The sequence below is a fragment of the Glossina fuscipes genome, unplaced genomic scaffold (genome assembly GCF_014805625.2).
Source record: "Glossina fuscipes isolate IAEA_lab_2018 unplaced genomic scaffold, Yale_Gfus_2 1, whole genome shotgun sequence".
NCBI classification, from domain to species: Eukaryota; Metazoa; Arthropoda; class Insecta; order Diptera; family Glossinidae; genus Glossina; species Glossina fuscipes.
In genome coordinates, this window is record NW_023998415.1 from 36,309,273 (window position 1) to 36,325,484 (window position 16,212).

The following is a 16,212-nucleotide window of genomic DNA, read 5'->3' on the forward strand; positions in this document are numbered from 1 at the left end:
TGTGTGTGTGTGTGTGTGTGTGTGTGTGTGTGTGTGTGTGTGTGTGTGTGTATGCTAGGTCGGATTAGGGATAATGCTCCTGATTCTTCGGAGCCCCAGGCACGCGACAGTTTTGCTTGCTTTTAGATTAAGTTTTGCTTTTACTTAACAAATATCATTCTAAGGACACTTGTATCTTCTCACTTTAAAATGACATCTCGCGTGGAAGAAGCCTGTATATCTGTATGTTGTATACTGGAAGCAGTTCTTTGAAATTTGCCTTCCTTCAGTTTTTTTAACTGTTAACGCTGCGCATTTGGTCCGCTCATGGTCGTTCTATTAAATTTATAGGTTTCCATCTCAATTTTTGAGCGCTTTCATTTAGACAGCTACGTATTTATTGCCTACTTTTGGGCCTTTCAAATGGAATGCAAAGCTACAGTATTTTCATGCAAGAAATTGTTCTAAAATGTTATCACAGGATTTAAACGGAGCCACACATCAGTAACTTTTATAAGTAACCATTCACGCTTAAAGAATATTTTATGCGTTATTAGGCATCATGACTGCTCCCGCACTGCCATTGAAATGTTTATCTTTCTCCATATATATGGGATTATAGAAAAATTGAATGTAACTTGAAGCTTCTTTGCTTACTGAATGAAGTGTATCAAGATTCCCATCAAGATGACGTTTTGTTTCTAATCAATTATAAATGTTTAACCATAAACGGCATACAATAAAATAGAAAGGCAAAAGAAAAAAGGAAAAAATCCTTCTTAACCAATATATCATAAATTAAGCAAACACATGACGTGTCACTTTATCTTCTATTTATCATGTGTGTATACAGGCAGGCGTTCATGTTAAAGTATATGTGTATGCTAAGGATAAGAGTTAATGCCGGCCAGGCCGGTAAAAATTAAATTTCAATTTAAATCACAGTAAACGATATATGCGTATGTATGTTTTTGCAGTTGTTCACTATTTTTCATTGGTATTTTTTTTATATTTTTTTATTTTTAATTTTTTTTCGTTTTTTGTAAATAAGAGCATTAGAAGTGTACGCATGTCCAACACATAAGCATAACAAGAGAGAATTTATATTCGATTGAAGGTGAATCGTTTGATATCCTACCAAATTATTAAATTACAGAAAAATAGAACATAATAATAATAATAATAATAATAATTTCGCTTACCTAAATTGCTTTCTTAACCGGAAAATGCAATTTCTTTAAATGCAATGTTTGGTCCGAAGTGTAATAGAGATTTTATGCTATATCATTTTATAGGGGCAAGTAGCACTTTGTTTGTGCAAAACCTTTACGAGTCATACGGATCAAGAATGTTCGTTCTCGAGTATTGTGTGTAACAAACGCAACAACAAAATTAATTGATAGAATAAAATGAATGATGAATGATGAAATGTGAAGAGTGCAGAGAGATGAAGAGGAACTACTTGAAATTGAATTTCAGATATTACGCTGAATTTGAATATGATCAATTTTTATTTGTTTTTTCTTTTCCAATACGAAGCAGGAGATATTATTTCGTTGCAGTTCAATATATACATAGATTTTTTTTTTCTTTGTCTGCACATTTCAACAAAATGTAATTTTCCTATCTTTGCCATGTTCATTTATCATATTTTACGATAATCGCTAAGAAATTACAGCTTTGGTTAAATCATTCATTTATTTAGCTAATTGCAAGAAAGCTATAATAACTTTGAAGTAAATTTTAAATTGTCCAACATCGCGAATATATAAAATTTTTTAACATTTTTTTTTATACTTTTTTCTTTGTTAATAATAACGAACATTTCAGTCGCTTGATCGCAATCATTTTTGCGCCATTTTTCAACATAATATCGACCAGAATTTTTTTCAAGTTGTTGTTTGTTGCTTTTTTAACATGTTTATCTGTCGTGTTTATCAGCAAATTTAATTTTCTTTGTAAAATATTTCAATCTTCTATCTTAAAATATTTATTGCTTCTCTTCCGTGACAGTTGAAAAGGCGGACACTCAAGAAGGAGAAAAATAACAACAAATATTGAGAACATTACGGTACGTTATGTTAATTAAAAACATTTAATATAACATATATATATATATACATATATATATATTTATGTGTATGTTTAAATAAAGCAATTTTTAATTTTAATCATGTTTATGTATAAGTAGATGTTAAAAATTATCTCGTTAATTGTTTAAATTTATATGTGATATTAAAATATCAGTTATCCAATGAATAAAAAGTATCATGTTAATCATCTCTTTTTGATTCAAAATTATAACATGCAATAATCATGCTTGTTTGTGCAAATTTTCATAAACTTGGCAACATTGTTGTAGTAAAATAATATGATTGAGCTTTTAATACATTCGCTAAAGACATTTAAGTGCTAGAAATTTTGTGAAAATGAAACATGTGGACAGGCGTACAATGTGTGTCTCTCTTTCATATTCGCTCAACAAATCGTTCTCTTAGTATAATGTGTGTTTTTACAAAACAAAATAATCCCCTCACTCCGAACACAAAGAATAATGTGTACAAATACACAATATTATTACAGACAATTTTATGTTATGATGACAACCGATTCATTTTAGTTTAGTTTTACTCTCTCAGAGATTTCTTCATGGCATGTTTTAATCACGTATTGGTGGCATTGTTTTTGTAAAATTTTACGTTGAGAGAATATATTCTCTATTGATTGATATTTACTCTGAGAATTGATTTATTTTTTTTGCAACTGACTGATTTTCGATGTATATTTTTAGTTACATATTTTAGTTAACGCAGTTAACGCAAAATAGCGGAAAAGAACGGATGGAACGGATATACGTTTTAGGGGAAAACTGGAAATTTGTATAAAATATTTTGGTGGAAATGGCAAAGTAATGAGAACCTTTCAACTTAGAGCATAAAAAAGACGGAAAAACAAAAAATCGACTGAATGATAGCAAAATGCTTATATGAGAAGTGATATGCGTCTAATAAATCAGTCTGCGGACAACAATGGAATGGAACCGATGGAACCGATAAGTTAATGTACGGTTGCCAAAGCGTAAAGGACCCTTCTTCGAAGAGAAAATTTATATTAAATTAATTAATTTAAAAAAAAAAATAAATAAAAAAATTAAAAAAATACTCGAAAATCGAAAAAAAATTTCCAATAAAGCAAAATCCCGTAGTTTCTTGCGTCGCATAAAAGTAAGAAGTTATGAAAAATTTCAACTATTACAAGTAAAACCACCGGCTGATGTACAATGCCTGGTATTGTATATCAGAGAAAGTGAATGATACAAAAGCGCAAAATTGTTTTAGTTGAACTAGTTAAATTAAATAAAAAATAAATTATTTAAAAATGTTTTTTAAACATTTTTTTACCCAAAAAGTTAATTGTTTCTAGTTGTTGTGATTTGTGAATGCTTGTAGTGGCAGCAAAACAAATCTAACAAGAATCTATGCAAACTATGCAAAGTGAATAAAAATATTCTTAGTAGAGTGTTGTGCGGAGTATGAGAGAGAGAGAGGCTATATTTATGTGAGTAACGTCTCTTTATATATACGCAACTACACGCACGTACACGCATATCGTTGAGCGACAAACAAACGCAATAAAACGTAAGTCGTAAGAAAATAATGCACAAAGAATACACAAAGAAAAATTTCATTCAAAACAAAATACACAGCAACAATAATACAACATTTTTATATAATAATTTTATGCGTAAGAGCGAAAGAGTACACTCTAGATGTTACATACACGTTATGCACACAGATTAAGTTTCACATGTTTTCTCCACATACGTACGTATGCATCGCTGAATGATATTTGAATAGCAGACATAAAAAAAAATTGGCTTTTTAATGTAAAATAAAAAAATTTAAAAAAAAAAATAAGAAAAAATATGTAATTTTTCTTGCCTAAAATTTATATTTAATTTCTATTTAAGAAAAGTTCTCGTAAATTTTTGTTTTTAAAAGAAAATAATCATTGTGAAGTGTCGTCTTTTCTTTGTGAATGATTGCATATGCATATGAATCTATATATATATATATATATATATATATATATTTATGCATATATTTCACATGTGTGTGTATATATATATGCATGTGTGTGTGTGTGTGTGTGTGTGTGTGTGTGTGTTTATTTTAACATTTTCTCTTTTCTTATTATTTCTATTAATGTGTATTCGTGTTTTGTATATTTTACGTAGTGGTATTGTTTTTGTTGTTGTTATTGCTAATGCTGGAGCTTATGTTGTTGCCCTCTCTGTTATTGTCTGTGCTAACTAACCAGACAGCGCCAACGTCGTGACACTGACTTGTAGTACCACAGTCTGCTGCTTCTCAAAGTTATTCTGTTTGCTTCATCACGTCTATTTGTTTGGACAATTATTTCCCAAGTACTCTGTGCTTATGAACAAAATAAATAAGAAATATGCTAAAGGAGAACGTAAAACCATTTTACTTTATAAGCTTTTCTTTTTTTTTTCTTTTTTTTTTTTTTTGCCGTATAATGACATTCATACATGAAAATTACCTTCAAAAAAGGATAGTTATCGCGTCATTTTTCACATCAATTTACTCATTCGAAAGGATAACAGTTGGATATATATACATATATACATCTAATCCTATCCTAGTAATATATTAACATATTAAATGAAAAATGTCGCGTTCTTTCTGAATAGCGCAAGTATCCTGATTTTGAATTACTTTACATACTAATTAACTTTATTTGCTATTAAACCTTTGAATAATCAGTTTGACTGCATATTTGGTTATATGTAGAAGAGGCGGAGAAGGTGGAGACGACTTTTACTGTCTGCCCATTTGTAAGGCATTTTTCAAAATGGGCGATCAAGATTCTTGGGCCTTTATTCACTGAGTTCGATAAGGTTGACAAATTTTATTATTGAAAGTTATGCTTGTTCGTCATCCTTTCAACCTATCTTAGTACATAAAGAAAATTATGGCTTTTGGTGTGAAGGCAATCGATAAATTACTTCTGCGCCAAATTTTTGTGCATTCCGTAAAAGCTATCGTTTGATGCGATTCTTGCCCTGATGACGTTAGCATCCTTTCTCTCGCTGATAATGAGAAAGTAGATCCTGATATCCTGATATAGATCGATCGCGCGAATTGAAAGGTTAAAGAATTGAATTGTTATGTGATAAATTTGACTGATATTGAAATGATTTCCAGAAACTCCGATATCGAATGGTCCCTAAAGGATTGTTATTTGACATTATTTCTCACTTCTTATTGAAGCAATAAATCAAACTTTTTTCATATATTAAGAACTAAAGACATTATAGTGGACAACCGCCGAACACGTCACCCTACAAATATTCATATAACGACTTTTCAAAAGTAATCAAATAACGTGGTGCGAGCCGAATCATCTCAAAAATTGCGGATTAGTTCAACACGACAAAGCAAGAAGGACGGACAAGATTAAATTGATTTAGAAAGTGACTCTGGACCGATCGTTAATATAAAAGATGGGTCTATCTTTTATCCTTCTGGGTGTTACATATAACCGCCCAAGCTTAGAGCACCGCAAAGTACAAACATGAATATTGAATGCTTCGTGGGTAAAAAATTAAGCTAATTTTAGTGAACAAGAGGATAAAGGAAAGAAGATATTGTACTATTTCATTGGATCGACTATATTTCAAAAGAGAGGAAAAAAAATTTATTTTATAAACGAAACCAAAAACCACTGTACGAAGAAATTTTGGATATCGACAATATAAAGCTGCTCTATATATTAAGGCCCGACATATAGATAAAATATATCAGTTTGTCGATTTAATCCATTATTATGCCGTTACTTTACATACATAGTTACACAGTTGTAACAGGTTTGTGCTAAATTTCCGATTGATTTCCGTTATCGTAGCCTGTAATTAATGGGAGATATCGGACTGAAATTTTGAGAACAAAATATTTTGCCTACTCTGGGTACGTTCATGAGTAAACGATATCTGTGCACTTACGCCAACAATGCATGTTTCAAATTTTTGGTAGGAAAGAGACAGAGACAGAGACATGAACACGGATCCTCGACTTGTAATCTAACGTTGTTATGGATTGTATGCGAAGAGCAGTACATTGTAGATATAAAAGTATTGTTCGTACTGTTGAAGGAAATTTTCATGTGTTTATAATTGTTTGTTTCATGTGTAACTCAACAGCAGCAAATATATAGATTTCATGTCATGTTTGTAATCTCTTTTAAAAAATTGATATTCTCCCTTTAAGCAAGGGATGAGAGTATACACACACACACACACACACAACAGTAGCAAATCCGTATCGGCACCCTTACGAAACGTACATGATCTAGATCCGTTTACAGTTCTGATTTGCTTTAGTTATCTCCGTTTGTCGGTCCGGTTGGCATTCCCGATGGAAAAATTTATATGGCAAAGTAAAACTTGCCAAATGCACTTTTAAGCCCAAATCATGCATGGTCAGCTTGAGCTGTGTAAAATAGTGACCGAGCTTTGCCGTCGCGTTCATTGTTCAGGCTGATATTTCGTTCCTTTCACAAGTTTTAATAGTTTTATGTTGGTAATGCAGATTTATTGAGAAAGAAAATAAAATAAAAAAAAATAAAAAAATTTTATATGAAATTATTTTTCCCGATACCAATACTATTGCAGTGAAATTATTTCGATTATATTACGATCTGGTCATTTATATCAGCAAATCACTCAACCTGTTCGCAGCGTTCTAATCTCAAGCATGACTTTGTGTTTACCAATAAAAAAAAAAAAAAGACAAAAAGAAAAAAAAAAAACAAGAAACACTGCATTGTAATGTTAATTGATTTGTCAGCATTCGACAGTGTTTCTCTATATTATTCGCAAACTACGGACATTGTCTGATGAATTCCATACACATATTGTCCAAGTGTTAGTCTGGAAGAGATTTTCTTCATGCTCAACTTTCACTTTCACTTTGATACTGACGCAAAGTCTGTAATAAATAGAAAACTTCTGTCAATACAATAGATCCAAATGATTGCCAAACGTTATTGTGCCTCCGCACTGTTTTCGCTCCTTTACGCATACATGATGGAATTGATGTAAAATCCATTGCTAGTGAAACGTGAATTCAATTCCCTGTAGTCTAATTGAGTTTGTCTGCTGCTATTAGTGTTACTGTCTTTTTTTTTCCTTCATTTACTCTCCGCTCTTGATTTTGACTCCTATACATGTGTTTGACTGCCTCAGTTAGCCCCATCTATCTATATAAGTATTGTAGTAAAAGAATGTGTGAAACGATTGTTGTCTTTTTTTTTTTTTTTTATGTGTAATTGCAGTAGCTATTGCTGATATGATGGCTGCTGCTGCTCCTGCTGCTGCTGCTGCTGTTATTATTATTGTTGTTGTTGTTGTTGTTGTTACTGCCGCTACATTTTGTGGCTGCCATTATGGCGTTTGTTGTCGTGTTAGGGGAAAAAATAAAACCAAAGCAACCCTCTTTTCCCGGCTCGTATAGAAAGAGTCCAACAAACGAAATAAACAGACATCTTCTGCTGTCCTTTAGGATAAATAAACAAAACACTGCCAGAAGGAAGACATAACAAAAGAGAGAAAGCAAAAAGCGTTTTGTCAACACACCTGAATAAAAACAAAGTGACACGCGACAAAAGTTGATTATAGCAAATATTGAAAAAAAGAAAAAAAAAAAAAAAAAAAGAAAAAAGTGTAGCAAGCAACTACACAACTGCTAACCTTTTACTTCTTTAGAATAACGTGAATTTTTGTGCGAATGTGTGATGTGCGATGCGCGATGTGTGCGTCAAAAGATAGATCGAAATCTGATCGACTTTTTCAAATAGAATCCTGACAAGCGGAGCAATCTTAAAACATCTTGAGCTGCGAACTTTCAGTTAATCAGTTTGATTATCATATTTGCAGCTTGACGTATAGCTAAAAAGAGTGTTGCCCTAAGCTTGCATTGATGCTAATTAGATTAGATTGATTTTTTTAATTTGTATGTTTCTCAAATTTTTGTCTCGAAAGCGGTCCTCGCATGTATTTATATAAACCTATGATGCATCCAAATTGAATTAGTTCCTAATGACTTGCTTCGATCATCCATCAACTAATCATCAAACACCAATGGATCCTCATAGTCTATTATAAGGAATAGCAAGCAATTTTTAGAACAATATCTGTTTAGCACATTTCAATTCGACCAAAAGTGGACTTTTTTTTTTTTAAATATTTTCTAAATACATTCGAAATAGTGAATATTAAAATGCAACCCTGTCTTTTTGTAAAAACTTGTACTCTTTAATATTAAAAAGAAACATTTTCTTGGTAAAATAATTTCAGCCTGTATTAGCCGCGCCACCCTCTCTGTGAAGGATAACAACTGTCAATTGGAAAACGTAGAGACACCCTTAGGTTGTAACAAAAGCACAAAATAAAAAAGAAAAAAAAAAAAGAAAAGGAAAAACGAATTTATTTATTGCTAAAGTCACATGAGATTTTTCATCATCATAGTCCTCATCATCATCATCATCATCATCATCATCATCATCGCTGTCGTTGTTGTCGCCGTTCTCGTCTTTGCACACAACAAACTCATTGTAATGTGCACTGTAACACACAACCACCCTTAATTCAGATATTTCACATATGTAGAGAAATCTTTAACAACAACAGCAACATCAACAGCAAGAGCAACAGCAACAGCAACAATACAAACAACAAAAGCAATTCAACTGGCGAAAGTGTTTTCATAGAAGGAAAAATCAAATTTCATCAGCGAAGTTTAGGTCTATGGTTCACTTTTTTTTCCCATATTTTACCCTATTCTTCTGCTTCATATTTAATGTAAGCACATTTCATTTTTTGGCTCTTCCTTCCTTTACTTTTTCTTTCCATATTTTCATTTATTTATTTATTTATACATTTACATGTACATGTGTACACTTCCCCGCCAGCTTCAATGCTAATAGGATACGTAATTTTTCTTTTTCGATTTCATATAAAATTTGGTTTTTTTTTCTAATGTAATAATAGTGTCTTCAGGGTTTTTTTTTTTTTTTTTTTTTTTTGGACGGAGGCATCATTCCTGTTGGAAATGCTGTTATTGCACATATTTCTTATTAAAATTCACCCTTTTTTCATAACATATATATGACTATAGATAGGCATACAAACACATGCAGATATTTATATTTGGTCGGTACGTGTTTTTTAATATAATTTTTGGCAAATTTAAAAGTATAGTAATCGCTTTCCGATGATATTTTTAATGCGAAATTTCATTTTAAATAAATATTTTTTATCAACAGACCCAGCTGGCAGCACCGCAATCACTTCAGTTTCGTTTCTTCTCCATTTGGTCACGTTTCTTTTTCCATATAATTCTTTTCATAACACGTTAATAATAATATGAAAGAAAATATGAAATTCTCTTTAGGTTACTGGATAAAAATTTTAAATTCCAATTAATGCAAAGCTTCGCTTTTGATATTTGCGATAGAGAAACTATAGCATACGTGGAAAAAAAGAAGACTATCGAATGGGCTCAGATCAGCAATTCATAATTGGATATGGCCAATCCGAATACGAACTTCATTAGAAGCAGTTTGAATTGCTTAAGTATGTAAGTTTAGGTCGCAGGTACCTCTGTACTGAATGAGTACCAAAATTCGACATAGATTGACAGTTAAAATATTTCTCTTTTCGCCATAATACTCACAACACCCAAAAGGGAGCTTGAAAGACCCTATAAACCGCATATACTCGACATTAGCAGCAAATGCTGATTCTGTGTGTCTGTTTGGATGTGCATTGTTGCCGCTTTCCATGTCCTTGTGAAAAATTAAGATATCGAGTTGAAAATTCTTGCACTTAGGACGATAGTGAAAATGGGCCAAATCGCTCAACGTGCACGCCCTCACATTTCTCTTTCTCAAGGCGAAAACTTATTAGTTTCCAATTGCTAGTCGTAAATTACGAAAAATAGAAGGCCGAAGAATGAAGGATCCTATCATTCATGCTCAAAAGTGGGAAAAGTCGACCACGCCAGCACAAATTTAGACGTGAACCAATTTTCATTTTTTTTTTTTTTACCTATAGTGGGCCAGGATCTACCATGAAATGCCCTACATCATCCTACAGGTATTTACATTACAACTTTTCAAAAAAAAACAAAAGGCTTTATATAGAGATTGGTCGAAAAATATGTTCGACCTGAACCATTTTCAAGAGTAATTCCCTTTGGGCCAAAATATGTTAAATATTTCAATCTGTAGGTTGGATACAAGAGAACGAGGCGAACAGACGGACCGTTCTCAGGCCTAAATCTGGACTCATTATCAATCGTTCAGCAGTATTTGGTGGCTTTGAGCTATGTTTTCATAGGTGCTTCCAGTTTTATGTCAGCCCGAAAGTTCACCGTCACCTGTGGGCAAGTTGTCTGGGCAAGTTTCATCTCAGGTAATCGAAATTTCATTGGGGCAGTGACTGGCGCAGAGCGTGTAAGTCATTATTTATTTATGTAGGTTTATTATCTTTTAAAAAAAAGTCGCAAAAGTGGTCCGATCCGACCAACTATGAATATTGTTCGTCCAATGTATTAAGTTTCATTAAAAGATTTCAAAAATTGCGTAGGTTGACATGTAAGTTGAGCACAAAAATAATACATGAAAAGACGTTAGATGGACAAACAAGCTTAGATCGATTCGGAAAATGATTCTGAATCGATCGTTGATATAATAAAAGATGAGTGTGTATCAAGTCCTTCTGGGTGTTGCATACATGCGTCCAAATCTATTCTACACCATAGGTGTAGGTCTAAGGTATGAAAAGAATATGTGATTTTTCAATATACCCTACACAAGTGCTGTAGGGTATGAAAAAGAATATGTGATTTTCTGAGAAATAAGGACCAAATCGTAGTTTAACCTATTTTGACAGCTTATGCTCTAACTCATTATTTGTGCGAGTTTTAGCATAGCACTTAAGTAAGTTATTGTTCCTATCCTATCTAAATAAATTACATTTTAATTGTTATTGGTTTCCTACTTGCTTTGATGTGTGTATTATGTATTCGGAAACTTTGCGAATTATTCGAGCACATGCTATCGCATTTTCTGTTTTTTTTTTTTTTTTTTCGTTTTGTTTTTGCGTACATTAAGAAATATTTTAACCCAAATTTCGGTCTAAACATGCAAAGCCAATAAATAACTGGCTACTTACTCAGCAGGAGTTGGCAGTATTTATTTAAGAGAAAAGGAAAACCCATAGCAATCATCATTATTCCCATATCCTTCCCGTTTACAATATTTATGATGGTATATACTGTTGGCCCATTTACGTCATAATGAAATTTCCTTTCCTTTCTTTTCCTTTTTTCCTGTTCTTTTTCTGTTTCGAGATTATTTTTGTTTGTTGTTTTCATTCCTCCTCCTTATGGCTTTCTTTCCCAATATTGTCCAATCTTGTCATAGGGATAAGAAAGGTAAAGAAATCCCTTTTTGATTTGATAATACAACCATTGTCTTGCCGTACATCGTTTAGCAATTACTTTTCTGTGGTATGCTATAGCAATATTTTTTGCTCTTGTTCTTTTTATTGTTTATATTGCTTAATTTTCATTGTGTTTGTGTTTATGTTTTCAAAAAAAAAAAAAAAAAAAAAAAAAAATTGTCGTACACAAGTTTTCTCTTAAATGCATTGTATCATCCCTTCATCATTGTCATCGACTTTTTTGGTCTTTCCTTCGTTTCATTTTATGGCATTAATTTTAAATCGCCTTCATATTATTTTATTACGTTAGTATCTATTAATTTGCCATTTAATTATTATTAATTTCAATTGCTTTCATTGAATCTTGGATGAATTCAAAAAAGATTCGCGTCGTTGCGAGAAATTTTATTTAAATTTTATCAAAGAACTTTAGCGCGAGACTGACTGATGAATATTATTTATATGCGTCAGCCGAGACTATTACAAAATCATATATTGAGTTAGTCGAGTAATGTATGAGTACATGTGAATACATCCCCTGTACGTAGCATATTGTCCGCGTAATGGCCGCCGATAAATATTAACACAATTATTGATAATTCTTTAAGTGAAGGCGCCAATCTACTCCAGCATAACTGCATGAAAAGCATGGTACGCGTTGTCGCGTGGTCTGGTCAGCGATGCGAACAGCTTCCTCTTGCCATTTCAAATTAAAATGCTTCATTAACTGGTCCCAAGGGCAACGAAAAGCCGCCCTCATGAGCGGAAAGCGACTCGGAGAAGTATGATGTATGATATTGACGATTTTAATTGTTCTGACGAATGCGTCAGCTTTTTGGACATTTGCGACCGTTATTCTCATATTTTCCAACACAATTTTGCGATGAGATAAACAGAGAAGAGGTTTCGAGAAATGCGATCGGACCATGGTAAAATGTCGGTAAGAACTTCATCTGTGAAAGATGTAAAAATTGAAAATCTCGTAGTTGGGGTCTAAAACAATACGCAAAAGAAATCACAGATGTCACATTTTGAAGAGACAATCAATTATTCTATAATTAATTTGCGAAGCGAGGCTTAGTATATTTCCTATGTATTGGAAGAACAATTTATCTTCGACTCGTTTTCAAAAAATGACTCTGGCTACTATGAATATACTTCATAGTGGCGGCTACTTGCGGTGGCTTCAGAGAGTTTAGACATCTGTCAACACTATTGACTACGTATCGCTGTGAGTTTCATACAAAAACCGCTTTTTGATTGCATGGACTATTACAAAACTGCTAAACTATGGAGGGAATGGTTCCGACGTTTAACAAAGAAGCGGGGATTACACCCTTGAAGACAAATCTTGCTGTGGACAGCAAAAAAAAAATTCAAAGTCAAAATGTAGGGAAAATTACCTGATGAAGACCGCAATGCAAAGCAAGTGGACCTTGCAGAATCATTGGCCGTGACTCGACAAGTAGTTTCCGTACGACTGAAATCCATAGAAATGATTCAAAAGCCGACAGAGAGTTTGAAAAACGGTTTTCACTTGTAAGCAGCACAGAACGCCTTCTTTACAAAGGCGAATTGTGATTAGGTTAGGATAAGAGATGGATATTTTACGACAACTACTAGAAGAAAAAATACTACGCAATGTCCGATCAGTCGTTACTATCCAACTCAAAATCATCCCGAAATGGTTCGAAAGGCATGCTTCAAAACGATATTTCGTATAACGATCTGGTAACATTTGGTGATTCTATTACGGACGATCGGTGTGGATTACAACCGATTACTTTGAGCCGTGCATTGTCGGCAAAACGGCTGCAATATGAGCAAAGACATGAGAAAGCTACTTTTCTGCATGACAGCGCTCGGCCTCATCTTGTAAAAGTCGTGGAAAAATTTGCTTGGAAACGCTCACGCGGAATGTTTTACCGCACCCGTCGTACTTGTTGTCTTCCGAGAAATGCAGCATGATTTAGCAAGCCAATGCTTTCGCTGTAATCGAAAATCGCTCCTAATATGGATCGCGCAACAAGACAATACATTTTTGGTGGATGGAGTTCGAAAATTGACTGAAAGGTCGGAAGAAGTGGTAACGAGCGATCGACAATATTTGCATTAATCTGTTCATTCACTTTGCTCGCAAATAAAAATACATATATATATATATATATATTTCTTTTTTTTTTGTTTTTTTTTTTGAAAGCGGCTGAATGAGTTTTGCTCCCAATAGAGTAATATTACAATTGTTTTTCTGACCGGGCGACCAAAAATAGTACGTTACAGATGAATGCCGTGTCTCAAAAAGTCGGTCGGCTTTCATAATTCATCGTGTGAGCCTTAAGAAACGTCGCTTTACAAATCCATAAAGATTTTCATTCTATCACAATTCCGATTAGCTTGCAAGGACGAGGTTACTTTTGCATGAACAGTTTATTTTATCGGAATCTTAAAATATTGATCTTGAGACGTTAGTGAGTCTGAGTTAATTAAACGAAAATCGACCGAATTCCCAAACTCCCTTGAACGATTAAAAAGCTTTGCCCTTCCCTTTTCCAAAGAGTTCTATCTGATCTAGAAAAAGACAAAGCTGCACTTGTATTGGTATCCTCCTTTCGTAATCACCGATCTACGAAAGAGAATCCATAGATATAAGACAGTGTATGAGGAATACAAAAAAAATTCTTTGTTGCTGATGTTTCAGTCCTTCCACAGGGTCCAACATAGGTAGAATACTTAACCTACTGCACACCCTTATAAGAAAAGTTCCAAAAGGATCTTTCTCTTGTCATTTATAAGAATATATACATATATACGGATATATATATATATATATATATATATATCAGTATATGCAGAAGACGATTTATATATATATAGAGTTTATATATTTGTCAAGTATAGCAAGTATATAGGTATTGCTTTCAATCGTTTTATTAGTATAATTGACATTTTATTGATAGAGCTGAGTTGAATCATTATTGTAACGAAGTCAGCCAGACAAATAAATTCTAAGACTACAATCTAAGGCTAGTGACTTAAAAAAAAAAAAAATTAATATTATTTTATATTAGGTTATGCTTAGACATATGCATCAGTGGTTCATAAAGTGAATACATTGTTCATAGACTAAAAAGACTCGTCTCATTATTGAGCTGACGGCCCGGCCTGTCCATTCGAAAGGTGATTACGTCATTAAAGATGATTATGTTCCGAAATATTTTCTTATCAGTCTTCCCAGGTTAGGTCGCATGACCAGTTGGCGATACGTTAACAATTTCTCCAATCTTTTCTACACTCGAGCCTCAATGCGACGAAGTTCGCGGATTAGATAAGGAAACAGAATGAAAAAGCTTTAAACACCTTTATCTCAAAGCTTTTACAGTTTTTACTTTTGCATTCCCTTTTACAGTAGCTCCAAAATTATCTTGCGCAGCACTGTACGTAGCATAGTTTCAAAAATGTCTTCTAAATATTCCTTATTGATGAAAGAGTGGCTTTCTCTGGTCGAAAATGGAACTTTATACGGACATCAATGCTATCCTATGCACAAATCATCAACATAGCTGCGGTCCGCAGAACTCTTCAATGGTCCAGTGTTGCCATTTTTTTAATATTTTTGAAATATATATATATTAGTTTGGGGAAAAAGAAATCCATTATTTTTTCGGTAGATGGTTGCACTGATAGATTTCTCGAAAGGATTGATCAAACAATTTCCGATACTGTACATTTACATACTGTATATATATATATATATATTTTTTTTTTTTTTCTTTTTTTTAATATTTAACTATATGCCCAAGGGTCGCTAACGGTCAACTAATATCATTCGGTTATCTAGGTTAAAGTAATTATCTTTTTTTTTTTAGGGCGATTGTAGCGCTTTTATCTGACGTTCTACTATACCGATCGACTTAGAATCGTTTTCTAAAACGACTTAGGCTTGTCGGCCTGTTTTTCTACCTATGCATGTATTTTTGTGTTCGATGTACAGATCTTTTGCGGGAATTTACTGCATTGACGTGTTTTACACATAAGAAGAAATCTTATTGAAAATTGACTGGACCGGACCATTTTTTTGGATCGTTCAGGGCCGATAGAAATCATTATATGAAAGCAGTTGACAAAGTTCAAAAATTGATATTAAAAGTTTATATTGCACGGGGTAATTTTTTTGATCCTCAAGAGATAGACTTTGACAATGAAAATTGCCCCCTAATAGTAAATTGACGTAAAGAATAACTGTACCAAATTTGGATTATATAGATTGATATGCCACTTTTACTATGTTACGACAAAAGAGGTGAAGAGGTAATGATTAGATTTTTGACTAAAAAAAAAAAAAAATGAATTTGTTCTCCTTCCCACATAGGCCTAGCCTACATTGATTTTCTGTATCTAATCCCAAATAAGATTCCTTCTGAGAAGTAGACTTGTATATCGGAACAGAATCTAATTTTCATTACACGTTATAACGAAAATAGGTAGAGATTAGTTAGATCTTTGACAAGAAAAGTTAATTTTCCTAGATATGCATCATATCAGTTAACATTGTTGACATGGTGTTCTTCCCTGATATTGGCGATAACGTAAATTTGTTCTCATTTGCCATTTATCACAAAAGTAAATAATAAAGAATTGTATCAGATGAGGGATTAGGGACCGACAATCAATTTAGTAACGTTTTCACATGTTTTCAGTTTGAAAAA

General features: G+C 33.0%; 1 protein-coding gene across 1 annotated transcript in view; it reads left to right on the top strand.

Moving 5' to 3' along the window:
* Positions 1-2,944: 2,944 nt before the first annotated feature.
* The window catches only part of LOC119645119 (frizzled-2-like), a 220,597-nt gene continuing 207,329 nt past the window's right edge, over positions 2,945-16,212 (top strand). The window contains exon 1 of the mRNA XM_038045049.1: positions 2,945-3,617. The gene's annotated coding sequence lies outside the window, so the exon portion shown is untranslated. The remainder of the gene's footprint in view (positions 3,618-16,212) is intronic.